The 24,567-nt window shown below is 37.8% G+C and overlaps 1 long non-coding RNA gene across 1 annotated transcript; it reads left to right on the top strand.

Annotated features, from left to right (window-relative positions):
• Positions 1-15,392: 15,392 nt before the first annotated feature.
• On the top strand, positions 15,393-16,711 carry LOC142166535 (uncharacterized). Its single transcript, XR_012696950.1, has 2 exons — positions 15,393-15,753; positions 16,408-16,711. It is a non-coding gene; the product is annotated as an uncharacterized LOC142166535 (long non-coding RNA).
• The last annotated feature ends 7,856 nt before the right edge of the window (positions 16,712-24,567 follow it).

Below are 24,567 nucleotides of genomic sequence, written 5' to 3' on the forward strand. Positions count from 1 at the left end.
TTCGAAAGGCTGTTCGTTGATGTCCATGTAATAGAAGTTGGAGAGGGTTCCACCAGAGCAGACATACAGTTTGTGGGGCCTGAGGCCAATACCAACAATTGGACGGTTACTCCTCTTCCTACCCAGGGGGAGTCCTGGTAGTAGGCTTTGATTTTTCTTTCTTGTTTTTTCGGATTATTCCAGGGTGTAATCCAAATCTCATTTTATTTTGTAAAGTATGAACCCTGTTATCCCGCATTTTTAATAAAATTCTCTTTTCTTGTCTTATTTTAATTTTGTTTTGTTCTTTTCTCTTTTTGAACAGTTCTCTTTTTACTGGTTCTAATGACATGGCATGCACAACAGATCTTCGACCTAGTCTAATAAATCAATCTGACTCCGACTTAATTATACAAGAGATCGGTTATGATGATTAGTCCGAATATGACGAGGATGAAGCCTTCGAAGAAATAAATCGAGAATTGTGCCAGTTCGAAGAGAAACCCAAGCCTAATCTGAATGACACCGAAGCTGTCAATCTAGGGGATGCAGATAATGTTGAAGAAACCAAAATCAGCATCCACATTGAGCCAAACATCAGGGAGGAATTAATCAAAGGCCTCATTGAGTTCAAAGATGTTTTTGCATGGTCATATGATGATATGCCAGGATTAAGCACCGATATAGTGGTTCACAAATTTCCCACTGATCCGGCATACCCTCCGGTCAAGCAAAAACTGAGGAAGTTTAAGACGGATATGAGTGTGAAGATCAAAGAAGAAGTGACCAAGCAGCTGCACGCAAAAGTTATTCGGGTCACTCGATATCCCGATTGGTTGGCCAATGTGGTACCAGTGCCGAAGAAGGATGGGAAAATCAGGGTATGTGTCGACTACCGCAATCTCAACAAGGCAAGTCCTAAGGATAATTTTCCATTGCCTAACATCCATATCTTGATCGATAATTGCGCTGGGCGCAAGATCGGATCCTTTGTGGACTGCTATGCAGGATATCATCAGATCTTAATGGACGAAGAAGATGCGAAAAAGACGGTTTTCATTACGCCATGGGGAACTTACTGCTACCGGGTAATGCCATTTGGATTGAAGAATGCTGGGGCAACGTACATGAGAGCAATGACTACTGTGTTTCATGACATGATACACAAAGAAATTGAAGTGTACGTAGATGATGTGATCATAAAGTTTTGGCGTCAGGAAGACCATGCAGCAGACCTAAGGAAGTTCTTTCAAAGACTGCGAAAGTATGATATTAAGCTCAACCCGGCCAAATGCGCCTTCGGGGTTCCATCAGGAAAGCTGTTAGGATTCATCGTCAGTCGACGAGGTATTGAGTTGGATCCGTCCAAGATCAAATCCATACAGGATTTGCCACCGCCAAAGAACAAAATGGAGGTAATGAGTCTGTTGGGAAGACTAAATTATATCAGCAGGTTCATCGCTCAACTCACGGCAACTTGTGAACCCATATTTCGGCTGCTGAAAAAAGATGCTGCGGTAGACTGGACGGCGGAGTGTCAAGAAGCCTTCGACCAGATCAAAGGGTATCTGTCAAATCCACCTGTGTTGGTCCCACCTGAGCCGGAGAGACCATTAATTCTTTATCTGACGGTCCTAGAGAATTCGTTTGGCTGCGTGTTGGGGCAACATGACATTACAGGAAGGAAGAAGCAGTCCATTTATTATCTTCGCAAGACATTTACAGTATATGAGGACAAGTATACTCAACTCGAGAGGACATGTTGCGCCCTAACTTGGGTGGCTCAGAAGTTGAAGCACTATTTGTCCTCATATACTACTTATCTCATTTCCCGTTTGGATCCATTAAAGTACATTTTCCAGAAACCTATGCCTACAGGGAGGTTAGCAAAATGGCAAATTTTGCTCACAGAGTTTGATATCGTCTATGTGACGAGGACGGCCATGAAAGCCCAAGCGCTGGCTGATCACTTGGCTGAGAATCCTGTTGATGAAGAATACGAGCCATTGAGGACGTATTTTCCGAATGAGGAAGTAATGCATATAGGTGAGCTGGAATTACCCGAGGAACCAAGTTGGAATCTTTTCTTTGATGGAGCCGCAAACGCGAAAGGGGTTGGAATAGGAGCGGTTCTGAAACAGGACGTCACTATCCTGTTACAGCTCAGCTACGTTTCTATTGTACCAACAACATGGCCGAGTATGAAGCATGCATTTTGGGTCTGCGACTAGTTGCAGACATGGATGTCCAGGACGTTTTGGTCTTGGGAGACTCAGACCTCCTGGTGCATCAGATTCAGTGTGAATGGGAAACACGAGATTTGAAACTCATACCATATCGACAATGTTTGCACGATCTGAGCAAGCGATTTCGATCAGTGGAATTCAAACACATCCCAAGAGTTCACAATGAGGTTGCCGATGCATTGGCCACCTTAACATCAATGCTACACTACCCCGACAAAATGTATGTTGACCTATTGCACATTCAGGTTCGTGATCAGCATGCTTATTGCAAAATGGTAGAGGAGGAAGTGAATGGCGATCCATGGTTTTATGACATAAAGGAGTACCTCAAGATGAGTATATATCCGGAGCAGGCCACCGGAGACCAAAAAAGAGCCATTCGGCGTTTGTCAAATGGTTTCTTCCTCAGTGGAGGAGTGTTGTACAGAAGAACCCCAGACTTGGGATTGCTAAGATGTATAGATGCCGGTCAAGCCACGACAGTTATGGCAGAGGTGCATGCTGGAGTTTGTGGGCCACATATGAGCGAATATGTATTGGCAAAGAAGATTCTTCGAGCAGGGTACTATTGGCTCACTATGGAGCATGATTGTATCAATTTCGTGAGGAAATGCCATCAATGTCAGATACACGGAGATCTTATTCGTTCTCAGCCAACAGAATTGCATACAATGTTAGTGCCATGGCCATTTGTCGCATGGGGCATGGATGTCATTGGGCCTATTGAGCCGGCAACGACCAACGACCATAGATTCATTCTGGTGACCATCGACTACTTCACCAAGTGGGTTGAAGCTAAAACTTTCAAGTCGGTAACCAAGAAGGCAGTGGTGGATTTTGTTCACTCCCATATCATCTACAGATTTGGGGTCCCAAAGGTGATCATCACGGATAATGGTGCAAATCTTAATAGTAATTTGATGAGGGAGGTATGCCAACAGTTTAAGATTACACACCGTAATTCCACCCCATATCGTCCCAAGGCGAATGGAGCAGTTGAAGCAGCCAATAAGAACATCAAGAAGATACTGAGGAAGATGGTAGAAGGATATAGACAATGGCATGGGAAATTACCCTTTGCCTTGTTGGGTTATCGCACTACAGTCCGGACTTCCGTAGGTGCAACTCCTTATTTGTTGGTATACGGAATTGAAGCAGTAATACCAGCAGAGGTCGAAATTCCTTCCCTCCGAATTGTCGCTGAAGCCGAGATTGACGACGATGAATGGGTCAAAGCTCGACTGGAGCAGTTGAACTTAATAGACGAAAAAATATTGGCAGCAGTGTGTCATGGCCAGTTGTATTAGAAGAGAATGGCAAGGGCATACAATAAGAATGTGCGCCCCAGAAAATTTGAAATAGGGCAGCAAGTATTGAAACGGATCCTCCCACATCAGATCGAAGCAAAAGGCAAGTTCGCCTCAAATTGGCAAGGGCCTTATGTTGTGACCAGAGTGTTATCCAACGGCGCTTTATGTCTAACAGATATCGAAGGAAGATGCGTCGACATGGCTATCAATTCTGATGCAGCCAAAAGATATTATGCGTAATTTCTTTGATTATGATAGTTATTGGTTCGTTTGTTTGTACTTGGTACTTATTGGATAATGAAATGACAGAGGCAATTCTTTCTTCTATCCAAACACTTTTAACCTTCGCTTCCCCCTTCGAGCCTTATTTATTCTTTCATACCCCTATTTTGGAATCACTAATGGGAAAAAATATATGAAAAAGAAAAGAAAAGAAAAATGATAACAAGATAAAGGTCATAAGAAAAACAAAGGAATCGTGGGAACTACGTTTGATCTGATTCCTCAAAGAGGATACATAGGCGCCTCACGGCTCGGTCATAGTGTGTATAGTTCAACATAGTTTAACAAAAAAATAAAAATCCCCCAAGCAAAGAAAACTGGGGCAGAAGTTATGTTTTAAAAGTTTAAATAAAGGTCTGATTCCAAGAGTTGTAATCAAAGTTATTTTTGAATTTTTTGATAGCTTTTCTTTTTACCCCACACAAAACCAATATCGATGTCCAAAAAAGACCTCCCGATCAGCATCCGAGAAGTGCCAAGTCATGCAAACGGAAGTCGGGAACAACACTCTGAGCCCCAACAAAGGAAGAGGATCATAAACTGGAAATGAATTGATAGCCGAAAAGAATCCCCAGTAGAGAGAGTCATATCAGCAGCACTCCAATCCCCAGCTGAAAAAATAAAATAAAATGAGAGAGTTTTATCGGTGAAAACCTTCACAGGCACCATAAGGCGACGAAAGATGAGAGAAATAAAACGAGAGAGTCTTATCGGTGAAAACCTTCACAGGCACCATAAGGCGACGAGAGCTGAGAGAAAGGAGAGAGTCTTATTAGTGAAAACTCCTCGAAGGGCACTATGAGGCGACAAGCTGAGATCGGCAGAAAGAATCCACATATGGCAAAAATTGGGCGTCTGGTCATTCCCGGCAAATGAGGCCATCAGGAAGACTGATTGATACAAACGGACTGGGTCGATTAATCCGGAATGCACGACATGATCATTGGGACCAGTCATACCGTCCAGATAAGTTCTTTCCTTTTCTTCTCCCCCAACATTTGTTCAGAAAGATTTGTCTCTTTTTCTATCTTTTCCTTTCTTTGTCTAAAAAGATTTTTCCAGAAATTTGTGTTGAGAAGGATTGTTCAGAGTTTACTACCAGTGGACAAAATGATACAAAGCGAAATGCGAAAGGGACAGGCCAAAGACAAGGCGATAAGATAAGAGGGCGTTTGTTGCAAGACCAAATGACAAACTGGCCTAGAAAGTTAAGGAGAACGTGGAGAAAAGCTGAAAAGCAACGGTTGAGGGACTTAGGGACCAAGTTCTAAGAGGATCCCCAGCAGAACTTTGATAGATCACTGACCAAGTTCCAAGGTGGTCAGACAACACAGAAAGGGGAAATGAGAAAGAGAGAATTGATCCGCTGCAAAATAACCCCAACAGTCCTATCCTCAATAACGTTATCCCCAGATGACAACATTCTTTATCCCCGACAGTACTGAGGGAAAATAATATTGAAGGGAGTAGTTTTGGAGCTGAAGAAGACTCTCCCAGCATGTTTTGGAACAAAAGAGCGGGGAAGGGATAAATGGAAAAACCATCCCCAACAGACATATCATCCCCAGCAAGCAACTTTATCCCCAACCAGTTTTGGGAGCACAGAGCAAGGGAAAGGGAAAGGAAAAATCATCCCCCAGCAGGAGTGACACGATCACTCACCATGATAAAACTAACAAAATTTTCTTTGATTTCTACAGGAAAATAAAGGTTGATGATGGCAGAAAGACACGCCACAAGGAAGGTCACCAAAACTGGGGCAGAAAATTTTCTGCCGTTATCAAAATTTTCTCGGAGGAACGAGGAAACAAATTCAAATACTTTTATGCTTTAGATAGATAGGCGTCCACCTGTATAATGAGAGGAATACTTTTATGTCTTAGATAAATAGGCGCCCACCTATATAATGAGAGGAATACTTTTATGTCTTAGATAAATAGGCGCCCACCTGTATAACGAGAGGAATACTTTTATGCTTTAGATAGATAGGCGCCCACCTGTATAACGAGAGGAATACTTTTATGCTTTAGATAAATAGGCGCTCACCTGTATAATGAGAGGAATACTTTTATGTCTTAGATAAATAGGCGCCCACCTGTATAATGAGAGGAATACTTTTATGCTTTAGATAGATAGGCGCCCACCTGTATATACTTTTATGCTTTAGATAGATAGGAACCCACCTGTATAATGAGAGGAATATTTTTATGTCTTAGATAAATAGGCGCCCACCTGTATAATGAGAGGAATATTTTCATGTCTTAGATAAATAGGCGCCCACCTGTATAATGAGAGGAATACTTTTATGTCTTAGATAAATAGGCGCCCACCTGTATAATGAGAGGAATATTTTTATGTCTTAGATAAATAGGCCCCTACCTGTATAATGAGAGGAATATTTTCATGTTTTAGATAGATATGCGCCCACCTGTATAACGAGAGGAATACTTTTCATGTCTTAGAAAAATAGGCGCCCACCTGTATAATGAGAGGAATATTTTCATGTCTTAGATAAATAGGCGCCCACCTGTATAACAAGAGGAATATTTTTCAGTCTTTGCATTTTCAGGTCTTGAAACCAGCAACTCACCAGAAAACAGAAGGTTGCAACAAGAGATCCCGACACAAATTCAAGCGCATGAGCCAAAAGGGAGATAAGACAAATCTCGAGAAGAGCGGCTTTTGAACATCAAATTATTCCCAGCATAACAAAAACTTAATGAAGGAAGCCATATCCCCAGCAGACAGAACCAGATAGTGAGAATTGGTGTTCAGAGAAGCAAAAGGTCGGTATCATCCCCTTCAGTTCTCGGAAGAAAGAAGCACTGGAATAGACACAAGCCGACAAGAAAGCAAGGCATCAAGAACGAATGGAAGATAGATGGGATCTTGTTATCCGTAGTCTAGCCTAGCTTCTTGATTTTTCTTTTAAGCACGGTGTAACAAGGAGATCGGTAAGCAGTAGTAACAGCATGCAGCAGCAGTAACAACAAATTGCAGTCCCATGGTAGTCTCAGCTACCAAAACTTCCCGAACTACATTAACCTGATTCCCTTCTAGCCAGGGATATGTAGGAAACCTTTGAAGCAAAGGTTCGGTTAAATATTTTTCAAAAAATGCTTCACACGGAGTACTCGGATGGGCAAAAATCGCTCACTTTATCTTTGCACGAAAACCCTTCGTGTCTTCGGACAAAGAGGGGCAGCTGTAAGCACGTGATTTTTGCCCTATATAAGAATCACTCCCAAAAATTCAAAATAAAATGATTTTTCTTTGTGTGCAATTTTGAGAATTTTCGTGGCATTTTTAGGATAATTATTTGTATCTGTCCATGCATGTTTATTTGTTAAATTAATAAAAATACAAAAATATGTCATATTTGCATTTAGAATTTAATTCTACAATTAGGAGTAATTAAGTTTGTTTTACAAGAATTAAAATTACAAAAAATATGCATCGTTTGCATTTTTAGCATTTAATGTCAATTTGTGCAATTTTATTTTAATTGGTGTTTAATTATGTGTGATAAATGTTGCTAGGAATTAGTTAGTATTTGTGATAAGTTAATTTAATTTATAACTTAATTTAGAATTTTAATTTTTTTAGGAAGATTAAAAGAAGAAAGGAAGTAGAAAAATGGAAAATTCGGATTGGACCCAAACAAATCAGGCCCAAAATCGGTACATGCACCAAGCCCAAAATCAACCTGGTCTCACAGGCGGTGAAACGACGCTGTATTGGTGTCTCCATTTCGAACCATTGATTGATTCAAATGAACGGACCAGATCAGACCACTCACTTACCCAAACGACGCCGTATATGGCTATCTGATCTCAACCGTTAACCCAATCCCATCCAACGGCCTCAAACCATCCCTAGATGCCCGACCCATTATCCCTGGACCAACCCGACCTCCTTTTAAGTGAAACGACACCGTTTTACGCTAGCCAAGGGATCCTGGCCATTGATCACGTTCTATCCAACGGCCAGGATCAATTCTTCTGAGTGATATATAAGCCTCATCCCTTTACCCAGCCCCCTATCTGAACACCCCCCTTCTATCGTCTCTCTCAAGAGACAAACCTAACACCCCTTTTCAAACCCTACCCGCCACCCTTCACCCTCGCCGTAAACCCGGCAACCACGACGCCGGTGACCACCAAAGTAACACCCCTGATGCACCCAACTACCCTGAACACGAATCCGTTAGCCTCTTGCCTCGAATCATTCCCCATCGTCTCGAATCTTCGTTTGAAGGTTCGAGAAAAATCCCGATCTACACCAACCCACCCCAGATTCACACCGGTCATTACCCTGGCCTCACTCGTGACCAAACCAAGTTTGGTTTGGTCCGAATCTACCCGCAAACCCTCAAGCCCCGAATCAGACCGTGTAAACCCTAGAACACAAGAACTTTGGGAATCCGACCAGTTTAAGCGGAGGGTTGGGGTCTAATAGACCTTAATCGAAGTGTTCTCGGTTGAGAACACCTCGATTAAAGTCTGTTCGACCTCAAATGGTCAAATCCAGTCAGACCTGGGTCGTTTGTTGTTGAGCTTCCAAAGCAAGTTTTCTTTTTCCTTTCTGTTCTTGTTTGAATGTTGTTTGTGTTTGTTAACATGTTTAGTTAATTTGTTGATTTTGCTGGTATTTTCTTTCAATTATTTCCATCTTCGTAAGACCTTTTATTTGGTCGACTATTCTTCTGTTTATTGTTAAATACTTATGGTGAGATACATACTCGATTTGATCAGTGTTGTCAAGTGTTTCATTCATGTTGTTCCTCTGTTTTGTGCAAAGATGTCTGAAGCCATTTGGGGCCCTGTTCGTGTTATTTGTTTATCGACTGATTGTTCTATGTTATAATTAGTATAGTCGATTTGATAAACATCGTCGATTAGTTTTACAAGACTGAATGTTCAAATATTCTGATTCGTATAGCTTCATATGATTGATCGAACCATTGTAGTTTAGCTGATTGTTTGAAATTATCTATGAATGGTTTGTAGCTGCAGTGCAATTAGAGGAATAGCTAGAACTCAGCATTAGGGCAGTTGTTGAGTTTGAACTTCCATAAGTTCAAATTTCAGTCTGTTGAAGCTTAGGGTAAAACAGTAATACACAGGGGTTAAAGGGGTAGTTTGGGGATTGAAAAGTTCACATATTGGTTAGTTTAAGAGGGCTGACAGTAGGGTACTGAAATGCGATTAAATTACTACAATTATTTATTACTAGTGGGGAACAAAACTTGATAGCATGGGGTAATTGAATATTATAGGCTGCCCATACCTTTTGGGCAGAAAACACATGATAGGGGCTGTTAGGAGGATGGGCATTTCTGATTAGTTTTAAGGGGTATGGGCAAAGTTGAAGAGGCAGCCTGGTGCTTGCCCTTTTGGCCTATAAATAGGTTCATTTAGAACAATAGAGGGGGGATAAACACTAAGATTTCAGAATTTTTAAAAGCTCTTAGCTGCTGATTTTTTTTCTGAACCTTCAGAAGTCAGAAGATATTGAGTTGAAATAGGCTGAAAGCTGAGCTAATTTTCCAGAGCTAAAAGAGTAGTTTGAGAGATAAAAGAGGTCTCTTCTGTTGCATCTTCGAACCTCAGGACTGCAGCTGGTGTTGTTTTATTGGGTCTTTTTGAGTCTGCTGGTCTATCTCTTGTTGCAAACTCAAGTTTGGGTCATCCTATGGTGGTTTATATTGCTGTTTGGGTACTGGGGTCGCATGCTGGGAATTTCTGGTGCATTTAGTGTTGCTGTATGGTGTTTTTCTGAAGCGACTGTTGGGTCTTAATCTATTGCTGGGCTATTTTGGTTGCTGCTGTGTTTGCTGAATCTGCTGATGTACTACTGCTACTGCTACTGACTTCTCTTTTACTGTATCTCTGTTCTTCTACCAGGTACACTTTCCTATCCCAAATGGCGTGGAGACTTGGTTCAAATGTATGAGTGATTTGGAAAATCAATAACAATGAATTGCCATCTGTTCAATGGAATGTGTTGAAAGTTGTTGTAGCTTTAAATATTCGATTAGATATTCACGTTCATTTTAGGACTGTATTGAGTTACTGATTGATAAATGGTAGACTGTTAAACTCATTAGAAGTGTTCCTGGAAGCAATAAATGTATAGTTAGCAGTTTATTTTGGTTGAGCTTGTGTTGATCATGTAATGTTAAATTTTAGTATGCCTGCACATAACTTAGCCATTGTTTTGGGTTGTTTAAACTTGGAGTCGTCCAGTTAGAATTTATACATAGCTAGTACTTTTAGTTTAGATTTAACTTCGTTTGTAAAAGAGAACCAGAAATAGTTAAAGTATCATTTTGAATTTAAAATCAGGTTTTACATTCAAGCTGAATCCGTATTGAACTGTAGTAAGTCATGTCCGCATGTTGGTTCTTAACATATAAGCGTAATTAATTTTAGTTAATGATTCAGATCGGAAATCTGTTTGGATTAGGCATATACAACTAGTTGGACTATTTTGCGTTACTTAATCCATGTGTATTAATGGGGATTGTGTGACTTGGGCCAACTTTGGGCCCGATGTTTGTGGCTATTGGGAATTAAAACATGCACCAATAGCGTGGTTTGGGCTCTTTGGGCCCAATAATGAACGGATAATGGTGATTCAAAGCTTAGCAGTAATATAAACTCGGGTTTTGAGTTAAGTAGCGGGTCCAAGCTAAAAGGTCCTTCCTTTTGTTTGAGCCCGGACTTGAACTTGAAGCCCAAGTTTTAATAATAATCAATTAGGATCTTTTCTTTTCTTTTAGAGACAAAAAACAAAATTAGAAAATATGATTACTTCTAGGTTTATCCTTAAAATAAAATGGGACGAGCCTCGCCCAAATAAAAATGCAAATTTGCGGGGCCCCCAATAAAGGTTTAAAAATATTTAGAAAAATCGGGAAGGGTCGTTCAGTGGATGTCACGACCCTTCCAAAAGATAAGAACGCGTTAGCCTCTTTAGACGCGACTCTAATAAAATTACCTTCTTAAACTCGGGTGTGCATTTCATGTGACCCAAATCAAATCCCAAAACGTTGGATAGGGTGTGCTTAGGATTGCGGGTGCATTTCATGTGACGCGATCTGAAAGCATGCTTTAAATGACGTTCACTTTCTCTTAAATAAATACACATTGAATAAAAGCGGTAAAGAGTTAAAACTGGCACATGAGCTCATAATTGTATAAAATCAGATAAACAAGCCGAATATGACAGTTGAGCGACCGTGCTAGAACAACGGAACTCGGGAATGCCTAACACCTTCTCCCGGGTTAACAAAATTCCTTATCCGGATTTCTGGTTCGCGGACTGTAATACAGAGTCATTCTTTTCCTCGATTCAGGATTAAATTGGTGACTTGGGACACCCTAAAACTCCCAAGTGGCGACTCTGAAATAAATAAACAAATCCCGTTTCGATTGTCCTTTAATTGAAAAAACTCCTTCACCCCTTGCGGCGACGGAAAAATGAGGTGTGATAGCCATAATCGGCAAAGTAGGAGTCACGGGCACGGGAGGAGAAAAAGAAGCCAAGGGAGCTTTATAAAAAACGGGACCTAAACTTTCACTACCAAACCTGCGGTCAAAAAGCTGCTCAACAGAATCATGAGCAGCAGCAGGAGAATCATCAATATCATCAGGGATCACTACCAGGGCTTCAATAGATTCGGTAAGAGGAATAGAACAGCGGGGGGATGCTTCTGCTTCATCATCGGAAATAATGCGTCTACGAGCCCGTGGCCTTGTTACCAAGGAACCCCCGTCTTCCTCTTCTTCGGAATCTTGGTCATCAACGGCTTTTCATTTCGATGAAGAGACCAAAATTATTTCTTGAGCCCTTTCTAAAAAGATGTGAGAAGCCGCAACTGCCTCAGCAGTAACTCCTCGAATAGCAAATCCTGATAGAAAGAAGGATTGAGATAAGTTCAGGAAAGAACAATATGTAAAATAAAATAAAAGCTCTTACTGTGAGTTTTTACTTTCCAACCAAAACGTTGGAAAAGAGTCTTCCAAGATCTACCATCCATTGGTGCAATACTCAACAGCTTTCCTACCCAATCACGGAAATTGGGAACATATTCCACAATTCCCATGGTTGCTACAAAAAGAAAAGTAAAATTAGAAAAATCAACAAAATTGAAGAAAAAGGTACGAGAAAGTTAGAAGACTCACGTGCAAAATTCCACTTCTCAGGGAAGGGAACGTTTTCATCACCCACTAAACCAACAATGGGGCAGCAACAAACCTGGAATACCAGCCACAGTCTTTGTCATCTTCAGGGTTAACTAGAACTCCTTTTCTCCTGGCTACTAGTGTAAAAACACTATTGCGAAAGAGTCTAGAGGAGTAAAGATGAATTAGATGTGGGAAAGTAAAAGGCACACTGGCTATGTTGGTCAAATGCCTCAAACAGGCAACAACCCTCCATATTATTGGGTCAATTTGACCTAAGCAAACATCAAAGAAATGACATAACTCGAGAATAAAAGGATCAATAGCAGGTTTGAATCCTAATGTGAAAGGGTACGTAAAGACAAAGGAGAATCCGGTTAAGTAAGAGGTAATTCTTTGATTCAGATTGGGAATAATGATCGGAAAGTCATGACTCCAATGGCAGTCTCTACGGACTAAAGAAATCAAACCTTCAGTGATTTGAGTGGGACAGATATCAGCACGATCTAAAGAAGATACTTGATTTCTTAGAGATTCTCTGTCATTATAGAAAGTTAGTTCCGCATGGACTATCTCCTCTACTAGAGGTTCACGAAGAGGTTCAGAAGATTCCTTACCTCTAGAAGAAGATCTGTGTAAAAAAGAACCTCTAGTTCTAGAAGAAGGGCCAGAACTAGGCGAAGGAAGAGAAGAACCACGCAAGGATGAAGATCCCAAATTACGAAGCCTACCTCCCCTTCTGCTCTTACTAGGGGCATTATGGAAATTATCAACTATGGGGATCCTTCTAGGGTTAGGGTTTGATGAAGACATGATAGTACGAGGAAGAAACAAACAAAGATTCAAAATATTTTGAGAACTTTATGTGATAAAGACAAAGAAGAAAACTATATTTATACTGCGAAGCAACCGTCAAAGGAAAATGTGCAATGATGGAAAAATCATAATGAGAACTGACGTTTCGTGATCAGTGAAGCCGTGAAAAAGCCCTAAAAAGCGCTGCAAAGTTGCAGAACCACTAAAATGATGCCACGCGTGAAGAGAATTAAATGAAAGTGACAAAATGAAGCGTTGATCCTGCTATAGCATTAATGGTGACAAAAATTCTCGTTTTAATGAATTTCACTTCCCAAATATTTAATTGATGAATAAATGGCAAGTGGGGGGACTATCTGTATTGGGAAAAATTGAGTTTACATATTAAAGTGATTGGAAGATGACGTGTCATGACACGTAGACTGGTCAAAGAGTTATGATTGGCAAAGAGGCACGAGTTGCGACAGATACGAGCAGAGGCATAAGAGGAGGCACGAGCGGATACTCAAAAGATTCAACGCCCGTACCTATTTAAGTCCAATAATCAAGGAGAATGAATCTGACAACACAAGATAGTACAGATACAGTATTTAATGAGCATTAATTGCTAAAAACGTTAGAGAATCTGTATTAAAATACAATGATTATGTAATGTAGCTTTAATGTCTTTAATTGTCTATAATGACCTTATTATGACAAAGGCAAAATGCATATTTCCAAGATAGCTATAAAAGGAAAAAGATGAGTCAATTGTAAGGACAACAAAAAAAGACTATCTGAATACATTGGTTTACTTTATCTTCTTCTAATTATCTTATTGCTAGCCAAATTACTTTCTCTTATACATTTTTTGATTATAAGTAACCCGAGTTCTTCTAAATTAAAGCTTTGACCGAAATTCCACTTTTTGGTTAAACAATTAATACACCTATTCAAGAACAAAATGTTGCTAGTAAATAAAATAGTTGCCACAGAGCACGAGATAACATACCCAAATATTTGGGGAGAAATTCAAAAATAGTCATATTTTTTAATGACTTTGCAAATGCTGGCTATTTTTGAATGACAGTCCGAAAACTGCCAAGCCCATGCTATTTTTACAAATATTTGTGAACTTAGATTATAGGGTGTGCAATGAAGAACAAAAAATCATACCTAAACTAGAAATTGAGTGAAAGAAAATATATATACATAATATCAAAAAAATTTATTTATACAAATATTAATTTTTTAAAAATTTGTACGTAAATATTTTATCTTCTTAAATTATTTTTTTTGACATGGGATTTCAGGTTTGGGCCTGTAGTGTCAGTATATAGAAATGAGAAATTGGCATTGCATGATAACGGGGGATTTGCATCTATACCCGCTTTTTGGGTTACGTTTTAATTTGTGTTCGCTTTGCAAAATAAATTGCAAGCGTACCAACCTTTTCGCGTAACTTCAGCATACGAGGCTGAAGTAGCAAAGGCAATCACGCAAAACTTCAGTATTCTCGTAGACGGGCCTGAAGTAGCAAAGACAGTGCTGAAGTTTTTTGTCATGGATAAGATGCTGAAGTTATTTAGTTCATTTGTAAAAACATCAGCACTAAAATAGCTGAAGTTTTTTTTGTCCTGGATTAATTAGTTTTGTCATAAAGCTTTTTCAAAAATTTCAGCAGAAGATGCTGAAGTTATTTAGTTCATTTGTAAAAGTTTCAGCACTAAATAAGCTAAAGTTTTTTTGTCCTGAATAAACTTTTTCAAAAACTTCAACAAAAAATGCTGAAGTTATTTAGTTCATTTGTAAAAACTTCAACACTATATAAGCTGAAGTTGAATCCATTAGACCATAAGCAAAAACTTGAATCTCAGTATTTCCAAGTGAAACAGCAACCAACTCAAAGATGAAAAGGAGCTTCATTTCAATCCATGTAGCTAAACAGAGTTTAGTCCGTTTATCTTTGCTATGAAATCAGGGACGTCAGCAAGTTTTCTTAACTTACTCGTTCAAATTATTTTCACTTCGAAATATAAATTCATTCATTATTGACTATTGAAATCTGGAGTTACTATCCTTTACCTATGTTACATCTCGTATTTTTCGTACGTTAAAATTTTTGTCTCCAGTTAATTAACGTAGACTCGGAATGAGATCATCTTGACGTTAATGTATTTATGCTATTTATAACAAGCGATAAATAGGTGTCATGTAGGATAAATGATGCACGAATTAGAGAAAACGAGTTTCGTGGAAAGTGACAAATTTGAAATAAAATACGGGTAAAGTGATAATACCCGATAATTATAAACTAGTACCATACGAGGTACAATATGACCACGGTAGTATAATGTATAAAGTATATTAAAAATAAGTAGAATTTTAAGTAATTTGTGATAATTTTTAAATTATACGGGTAATTGATTAATTACTAGATAATATAACCGATTAACTAATAAATGGATAAAAAATTAATAAAATAACTCACCCCTACTCCCCACGTGGCAGTATGCCACCATTCAAGCATATGACTCATAGTCATATATACTTGTGTGGCAATGTAACATAAAGTCATGACTCGTAGGGAATATGAAAGAACAAAACCAAACATCTGATTCTTAAGTTTCAAAAAGACCATTTGTCTTTGAGAAACCAAGCAAAAAACGTGAGTCAGATTCTTAAGGAACTAAAAACTTAACAATCAGGTTTTTCAAAATTTCAATACCAAAAACAATTGTTACATTCTGTTATTAACCAACGTGAAAAGCAGAAGCAATTTTAAGTTCCAACCAAACGTCCAAGCCTCACTCCAAATCAGATTAAATTCGTTCCAAAATTTTAGGAACCAGAAACAAATTTTATCCGTGAATCTTTAAGAAGCAGAGGCAAATTTCGTTCAATCAACAAAGGTTTTCCAACGAAATAGTATACGGAGTTTTCCCACTCCAGGTATGTTAAGGCTAAGCCCTTATTTTATTTTGCATGATCTCGTTATTACACAAATTTGATAACGAGGCATAGAGAAAAATTCATTTCCCGAAATTTACGTATATTTTGCTAGTTTTGCAAATTATATATATTTTTCTAGTTTTGTAAGTTACCATGTTCTTCTTATCGGGACCGCATATTCAGTTGAGTAGTTCTTTCTTCCAGTCAAAAGAGTAGAGAGTTTACATATATACAGTATTAAAAGTATTTTCATTACCATCGAGCTATAATCGATGGGCAAGCCCCTATTGGGCAACCTCTGATCAGATGGTAAGTTATATACTGAGCCTACTGTGGCTGAGCACTTATGAGCGAGCCCAGTTGGTCGAGATACAGAGCCTAGTATGGCCGAGCGCCTATGAGCGAGCCTACTACAGTAGAGCAGTTATATATATACCAAGCCTTATAGGGTCGAACAACTATTTTACTCACTATATTGAGAGAATTGAGTCAGTATCAACAAATGAGCATATCTTCAGATTTCCTTTGACTCCCAGTTGTTTTCAGTTATTATATTATCAGTGCAGTTTCAGCTTCAATATATTGCCTTACATACTCGGTACATTATTTCGTACTGACGTCCCTTTCTGGGGGCGCTGCATTTCATGTGTGCAGGTTCAGACAGGCATACGGGTAGACCTTCTCAGTAGGTGTTGCCCGAGTTCAGCTTTATCGATAAGCTCCCCTTCTTTCAGAGTTGTCGAGTTTAACAGTGTGGTGTATATATTATGTATATATGTAGATAGGTTATGGGTAGGTCGGGGCCCTGTTCCGATCACAGTACATCTATCAGTAGAGGCTTGTAGACATATCCTATCGATTAGTGCAGTATGTTGGGCTTGTAGTCCCTCTACGTATATTTTGTTGGCCTGTCAGTTGTAGTAATTATGACGGCCTTGCCGGCCCAACTTTATGTTGACATTAGTCAGTGTTAGTCTCCATTTAGTTTTATATTTTGCATCGCACATTATCTTGTAATGTGGCCCATAGTCAAAGTATGATATTACAGGTTCAGAATCTCTTAGTCGCAAGTGGTATGCAAGGATAGATGAGGCACTAGGTGCCGGTCTCGCCCCCAGGCTCGGGGCGGGACAACCTACCACATATATAAAGTATTTTATTTAATCTTTCTCATGGGTAGAAAATAATCTACTAGCTAACATAATCTACTAGTTTCTCATGGGTAGAAACTTCAGCACTTAAGTGTTTATTTTATGTTGATGTTGGGGTTCTGTACATGATAGAATGAAAATTTTTCTTAAGATGGTGGTAGTATTAGAGAATTAATCATAGTGCCTTTCAGTTGTTAATAGAAGAAGAAGAAAACGAAGGAGGAGAAGGAGAAGGAAAAAGGGGCGGAAGTTGTTTAAAAACTGGGTACAAGTTAAAACTTTTAAAAAAAATGGATATAGGTTAAATGGAGGCGACCAAATAGAGCGCCCGTGCAATTTGCAGCATCACAACTTGTTCCAACAATTGACATAAAAGAGCCCGTTCTTTGGTATTTGGCACCTGGTAGCCAAAAATATGCTTTGTTTGTATATCCAAGTGTATATTACAATAATAATTTATAAATCATAGTATGTACTATATAATAATGTGTATCAAAACCTTTTTTTGGGTCAGGCTGCCTTACTTGTATAACACATTATAGAATTGTATATCATATTGTACATCACAATGTTTATCTACGTAATGTATTAAGTAGTTCTAGTTGATTCTTTTTTTCGTAAAACATGTGTGTTATGTGGTGATCTTAGATAATGTGCATAGGTGCATTCTTTAACAAGTATAAGTGAGTTTTAGAAGTGTAGCATTGATATACAATTAGGATGCACTTGATACAAGTAAGGATATAATATAATAATGTGTATATCAAAAATAAATTACTTAGAAGCCGTTTGATAGGGAAATAAGTTATCTAGGAATTATAATGTATGGAGATTAAATAACGACGAAGTTATTTAGTGAAAATATTTTTATTGGAAGATGTTTGATTCATTGGATTAAAAATAAGATATACAGGGTATAATATAAATATGTGTTTGGGATATAGTAGATAAGTTGGGATAAACTTTTATTTCTAATTTTAACCTTAAATTGTTTAAAATACTTTGGGAGAATAGTCTTGGAAAAGGTCATCTTCGTCATTTTAAAATTTATCCCGGGACTAATTAATCCCTGATTTATTATCCCATCTTCAATATAGGATAAAATGATATCCAATTATGGGACTAATTAATTTGAATATTTTTAATCTCGAATTTAAAATTCAACAAAATGCCGGATAAAATAATCCCGCGTCTACTCCAGGGATTATTATCCCTTATCTCGCATACTAAATAACCCCTAACTTTTTTATTTTTTTATTTTATTTTATTATATATCTCAGTGTATAACACAATTTTTGATGTCTTATTTTGTGTATCATAGTGCATAACACCTGAGTCAACTTCACAAAAAGAAGAAGCAGCAAAAATTAACCCAAGATAGAAAAAATCAGTCAATCCGCTAACAACGTTTTCTTGTTGGGTTTTAAGCGATATTTATTAATGATTTGATGATTCTTTCGGATAGGGTTTTGAGAGAAAAAAGAGAACCAAGAAATAAGTTGAGAGTGGAAAAAAGGTGTATCTGTGGAGAAAAGTGATGACGATTGCTTTTAAAATAATAGTTTCCGATGGAATTTTTACTTAGGGGAGCTTTTCAATGGTGGTTTTTGGAAGAGTAGATAATTACCATTTTGAGGGATACCTAGGATTCGTTTTGCCATAGATTTTGGCGTGTCTTACTTTGAAAAAATATGAAATTTTTTTTTGTTCATGGAATAAAGAGAACCAAGAAATAAGTTGAGAGTGATCAGTTTAAAAAAATAATTTAAAATTTTCATGTTCCCAAAAATTAGTTTAGGGTAGCTTTTTGGTGAAATTTTTTCTTCCACTCATAAAACTTCAACTTTTTTGTAAATAAGAATGCATATACAAATACAACTTTAACTTTCAAAAATTATTTTTCAACACAACTTCATAAATTTAATTTTCAAGTTTCAACCAAATTTATGTCCAAACGCTAGCCTAATTTAAGCATTAATATAAAAGCGAAATATTCTCGGTCGGTTTTCTTGGATTTGGTTATAAAATGCCTTTTTTTCTTGGACTTGAGTTGCTAATTCTATTTTTTGGGCAAAAAAATTATCAATTCCTATTATATGTTGTCACCTGATGTCAATTTCCCGTATAGAAATACCATAGTCCAGCTATCCTCAGATTCAAGACCAAAAAATGGCTCTTCTATCCTGATGTTTAATTGCTCCAATTAGTTAGGATGGATTGACATGGTTCGTTTGTACACCTTCAGATATTTCAACCAGTACAGCTATAACCAGTTCTTACTTTGAAGCCATTAGGAAAAGATTCATGAAGAGATATTATATTCCTTTTTAAAGAGAGAAGAGGTTACAGATTTCCAGTTACTTAACCTATAGATACTGCGTCTAAGTGATTTACGCAGTAAAGACAGTGAAATTTATTGGGAGAAACCCAAAATTACTCATGTTTTTTGACAGTAGCGTACATGAGCAATAATAGAGTTAAGAGGTGCAGTATTAACAATTACTAAGGCGGGTAGTGATATCCTATAGACAAGATCTCTAACGATTAGCACCTGGAATCAATTTTATTGTTTAGCTCTATAGTCATGTTTTCTAAGCGAACATGATGATACAAATTATGTCCTATAGGCATGATTTCTAGTGGATGCGCTGCAGTGGTGCAAATTGAAAGAAAGTTCAGTGATATTTATTTCCTATAGGCAGGTTCTCTAGTAACACGTAGCAGTAGGAATAATTGAAGCATTTGAATTCATGTTTTGCTAATAGACGAGTAGTGTGAGTGTGTGCTTCTCCTAATGACGTAATTTCTACAGTGCATATAGAGATTGAATAACATATATAGTAAGTAAATCATTGAGCTCTATAGGTATGTTGTCTACCCTTTTTCATGCAAACATTAAGTATATCCGTTTTTCATTTTACTAACACCCAAATTGTTATTACCGGCCCAATAATGAATGCAATATACAAATAATGACATTAGGCCCACAACAGGCCCAAAAGAGATACCTAGCACTGTGTGAGCCTTCCACAATTTTTCACGTGACATACCCAGATTTCCTACAAGGAGCTATATTCATCAACACAACCCAAAATCCATAGGAGAGCTCGAAGCCAAATCACACAACCACAGATTAACCATATTGCCAAACATTAAATCACTTAAACCAACCATCTAACTTATTTAGTAGATAATAGGAAGAAAATGATTGAGTGAGATAATTCAGGTTTCAGTAGTAGAAGGAGTGGCTAAAGACCCAAATCCTAGTGTGTCAGAGTTCACAAGGGTCTTAAATGGACCCCGAGCAGTGCTCACACTAGGAATGTCAGTAGTAAGAGTCTTGATGGCCTTGGCTTTCAGCCGGCCAAGAATGAGAGGTTCAGGATAGCATAAGTAACAAATGAGAGAGAATGGACAATGGTTGAAGGATAAAAGTTGAAGGGATACACTTATAGCTTAAGTAGACATAGCAAGGTTGAGAACACAAAGCAACTAATCAAATAGGTCACAAAACTTTAAAGCAGGTTCAACAGGGGCTTAGAAGCAGGTTCAACACTTAGTAAAAGTTTGCAGGATTGACAAAGATTATCATGCACAGATGCACAATACTAAACAAGTTAAAACCTAAGAGGTCCAAATTATGCTAAGTATACATCCTAGTACCACAAGACAGACATGTTAACCACCCTCATCAGAAAACAAGACATCATTTAGACATGATGGGGAACACACATTGTGACAAGCCAAGTGATCACTGAAGGAACATGGAATCAAGTGAGCCAAAGACATACTGAGGTACATATTAGCAGAGAAGCAAGATCATAGTCGATAGAAAAGGTCTTAATAAAGATTATAACACATTACATATGCAAGACTATCATTACAGAGATTCAGAACAGAGCGGAAAAGCAAACTCATGTCAAATAGCAAATGTAGGCATTTAGACGTTGACACAGCAGACTAATTAACTAAAGAAGGTCCAAGTTATACCAAGGATTCATCCTCATATCATGAAACAAAATAATTCAAACATGGTAGGGAAAACAAGTTGAGATAACTATTCTAAAATCTCAAGCTATCACTAAAGGGATATAGGATTAAGTGAGCATGCTGAGTGACACAATAGCAGAGAAACAAGTCATAGCTGACAATGAAAGTTTTAACTTAGGTTATTACAGATGTGAGGCATTCATTACAGAGACTCAAGACAAAGTAGGTAAGCATATTTATGAACATTCAGGTACCAATACATTAGTTAAACGAGGTTAGGATGGTTTAGATAGACAATCTCAGAGCTATCAGCATTAGGTGTAGTTAAATGCTAAAGAGACTTAAAATGAGCGTAAAGCTAACAGAGTTATGCATAAAAGCAGCCCAAAAATACATTAAGGCATGGATTTCAGAAGTGAGAACACATGCAAATCAGATACCCATAAGGATAAAATTGCAAAAGTCAAGTGACTTACCAGTTAAACGGACAATAATAAAGAACGAAATTCCACAAGAACCTAGAATCTTAATGCATCAAAGTTCCCAAGAGATTCAAAGGACCCCGGGCAATGCTCGCACCAAGAAAAATCTCAGTGGCCTTGGCTTTTAGCCGGCCAAAACAAAGTACAGAACAAGAGAATGAGGGAATAATAGAACAAAGCTTCAAATTTTAGTGAAATTATAGCGATTAAAGTCTCTCTCAAAGGGGAATGGGAAGGGGTTTATATAGTAGTAAAATTGGAAGAATAAGCAAGGAAACAAAGTAAACCCTAGTTCAACAGGGGGATAATGCTCAAAATTAAAAGGTAAACCCTAGTTCAAGAGGGAAAACACAAATCGATAGAGATCTAATTGAAATCGGACTCACATAGCATGGTATTGAGTGTATATAGATGAGATAATGCTCAAAATCAAAAGGTTCAAACCACTTTAGTTCGATCTCAGAAGATCTCGCTTGCCAAACTTAGGCAAGCACGTAGTAATATCACAAATGGACAACCAACAGCGAAAGGAGACCAATAAGGTAAGTGAATCAATGATTGATTCCATTTTAGAGCCGGATTTGGAGAGGTTGAGAGATACAACGGCTAGAGTTCATGAAAGAGAAGAGAGTAGAGAGTGTTTGAGGGAAGCTGGTGAAAAGAAATGGGGACTAGGGTTTGGGTGAGGGGATATTAGGAGAGTGGGGGAAAATGTTATGAGTTGTTGATCAATTTTGATCAACGACTGAGATTTTATCAGGCTGGGGTCATTTTATTTTCGGACTGGGTTGGAGAATTGGGTCATTTGGAGTGATCTTAGGGGTAATTGGGCTGATTTTGGTCCGAAAATTGGCTCAAAGTTTGGGTCAGCCTTTTAAATACACACAATTTATCAAAATAATTTATAAAAATGATTAGTAAGTAAATAAAAATATTTTTATGCACTAAAATAATTTAAAATAATTATTTAGAATTATAAAAATATAAAATTCTATTTTGACATAAATAAAGAGTATTTGTGTATAAATATGAGCTATTTGTTTTTGCAAAATTGTGTAAATAGCTTTAAAATTGCTAATGTAATTATATGAAATAAAGTAAAATATTTGAAACATATGTATATAGGTGAAAATAATAATTTTAGGTAACTAAGTCATCACAAAATAATTTGAAGGAGTAATTAATAATTATTCAAGTAATTTAAATGTAGGAAAATCAATTTAAAAGCTCTAAAAAATATAGAAAATTATAGGAAATGCTTGTATAGATTTGTAAACTAAATAATGATGCATAAAATGATATTTTGAAGGCATGTATATATTTTAAAAAATATGAGGGCAAAATTGGGTATCAACAACTGCCCCTCTTTACTCGGAAATGATGAAAAAATTGTCGGGTAAAGAAAATGATGACCAATTTGGCCGAATTGAGTGAGGAATGATGTGATCTAAAAAAATGGGGGCCGAACCCTAGTTCCTGAGTTGCCTACATATCACTGGTGTTACAGAAATCAGACCATGTGTAGTTCTAGATCCAACAATGAGCGAAACGGATGGAATTGTTATAAGAATGATCGCATGTATGAGAAAAGGTTCTTTTGGGTAGGATATTATCGGATGAATTTATGCGAAGTCATAAATGTGAGTTTGAAATGTTATGGATGTATCACATAGCAAATATTTGAACGGTCATAGAGTTAAAGGCAGGTACTTGATGATGGTCAGTTATGTTTGAAATAATTGAAGGATGTGAACGTTATGAACGAAAACCGGAGCGAAGATTGCTCCCATTTGAAGAACAGTTACCTCATATATTACCTGCAAAATTTAAAATACGGCGCGTGCGAATATATATATATATATATATATTGAAAAATGATGCAAATTTCCGTTGGACTATGAAGGTTGTATTTGGACGGTGAGGATATTTTCCTTACACCATGACATCCTGAGGCATGAAGTGCATGGAAAGGGATTCACAGACCTTGAAATAATGGCCTCGGGCCATGAAATAATGGCCTCGGGCCATGACGCCTTTGAATAATAATATGAAATTTGAGAGATCCTCAGGCCATGGAATGATGTCTCTCAGTTATGAAAATGATACCTTCAAACTATGACACCTTTGGATGAAATAGCAGTGTTCCAGACCATGAAATGCAAAGATATGATGCTTGGTCATATGCAGAATAAAATAAGACAAGGCTTAGTCTTGTGTAAGATGAGGGCAATGCTTAGCTCTAAGTGAATAGAGGATAGGGCTAGGTCTTAGATAATGTAATAGATAGTATTTAATCTTATTCAAGTAAAAGGCAGTGCTTATCCTTATGCAATCAAGGAGGCAGTGCTAGCCTCATGCAAGAAGAGGAGACAATGCTTAGTCTTATGCAAATAAGGGAGACAATACTTAGTTTCATGCAGGGAAAGACAGTGCTTAGCCTTATGCAAGAAGGGAGGTAGTGCTTAGCCTCATGCAATTAGGGAGGCGATACTTAGCCTTGTGCAATTAGGGAGGCAATTCTTAGCCTTATGCAATAGGGAGGCAGTGATTAGCCTCATGATAGTAGCGGAAACAATGTTTAGTCTCATGCAAGTAATAGCAGTGCTTAGCCTCATGTAAGAAGAGAAGACAATGCTTAGCCTTATGCAATTAGAGAGGCAATGCTTAGCCTCATGCAAAGAAGAAACAATACTTAGTCTCATGTAGAGAAAGTCAGTTCTTAGCCTTATGCAATTGGGGAGGCAATGCTTATCCTCATGCAAGAAAGCGATGAGTGATAGTGAGAAAGTAGAGTATTTCTTAGCTGGAGATATTTGCGCTAGATAATTTGTTGTCCTGAAGGTGGTGACTTGATGTATATGTGGATATCATCGTCTTATTGTGCCTGCTTCTAAAGAAAAAAATTGTGAGTTCTGTGGGGAAAGGTTGATTCGTGCTTTTGTCTTTTGTTTTGCTCTTGCTCCTGTCTTGAGATCCTGTTTGAGTTACCTTGGGTAACATCTGGCTGTCATAGAAATAGATTTTTGAAAAATATACATGCATTTGATAAATATAGTTATTTGAAATTTAGTAGTATGTGATATCAAGTAATTTAGATGAACTGATGACTGTGACACATTTTGGAGACATTGCGACCTCCTTGCTTTAGAATTTTGAGGGCCCCCCAGTTTAAATGCAATATTTTTGGTTGT

Source organism: Nicotiana tabacum, chromosome 11, assembly GCF_000715075.1.
Source record: "Nicotiana tabacum cultivar K326 chromosome 11, ASM71507v2, whole genome shotgun sequence".
Classification (NCBI taxonomy): Eukaryota; Viridiplantae; Streptophyta; class Magnoliopsida; order Solanales; family Solanaceae; genus Nicotiana; species Nicotiana tabacum.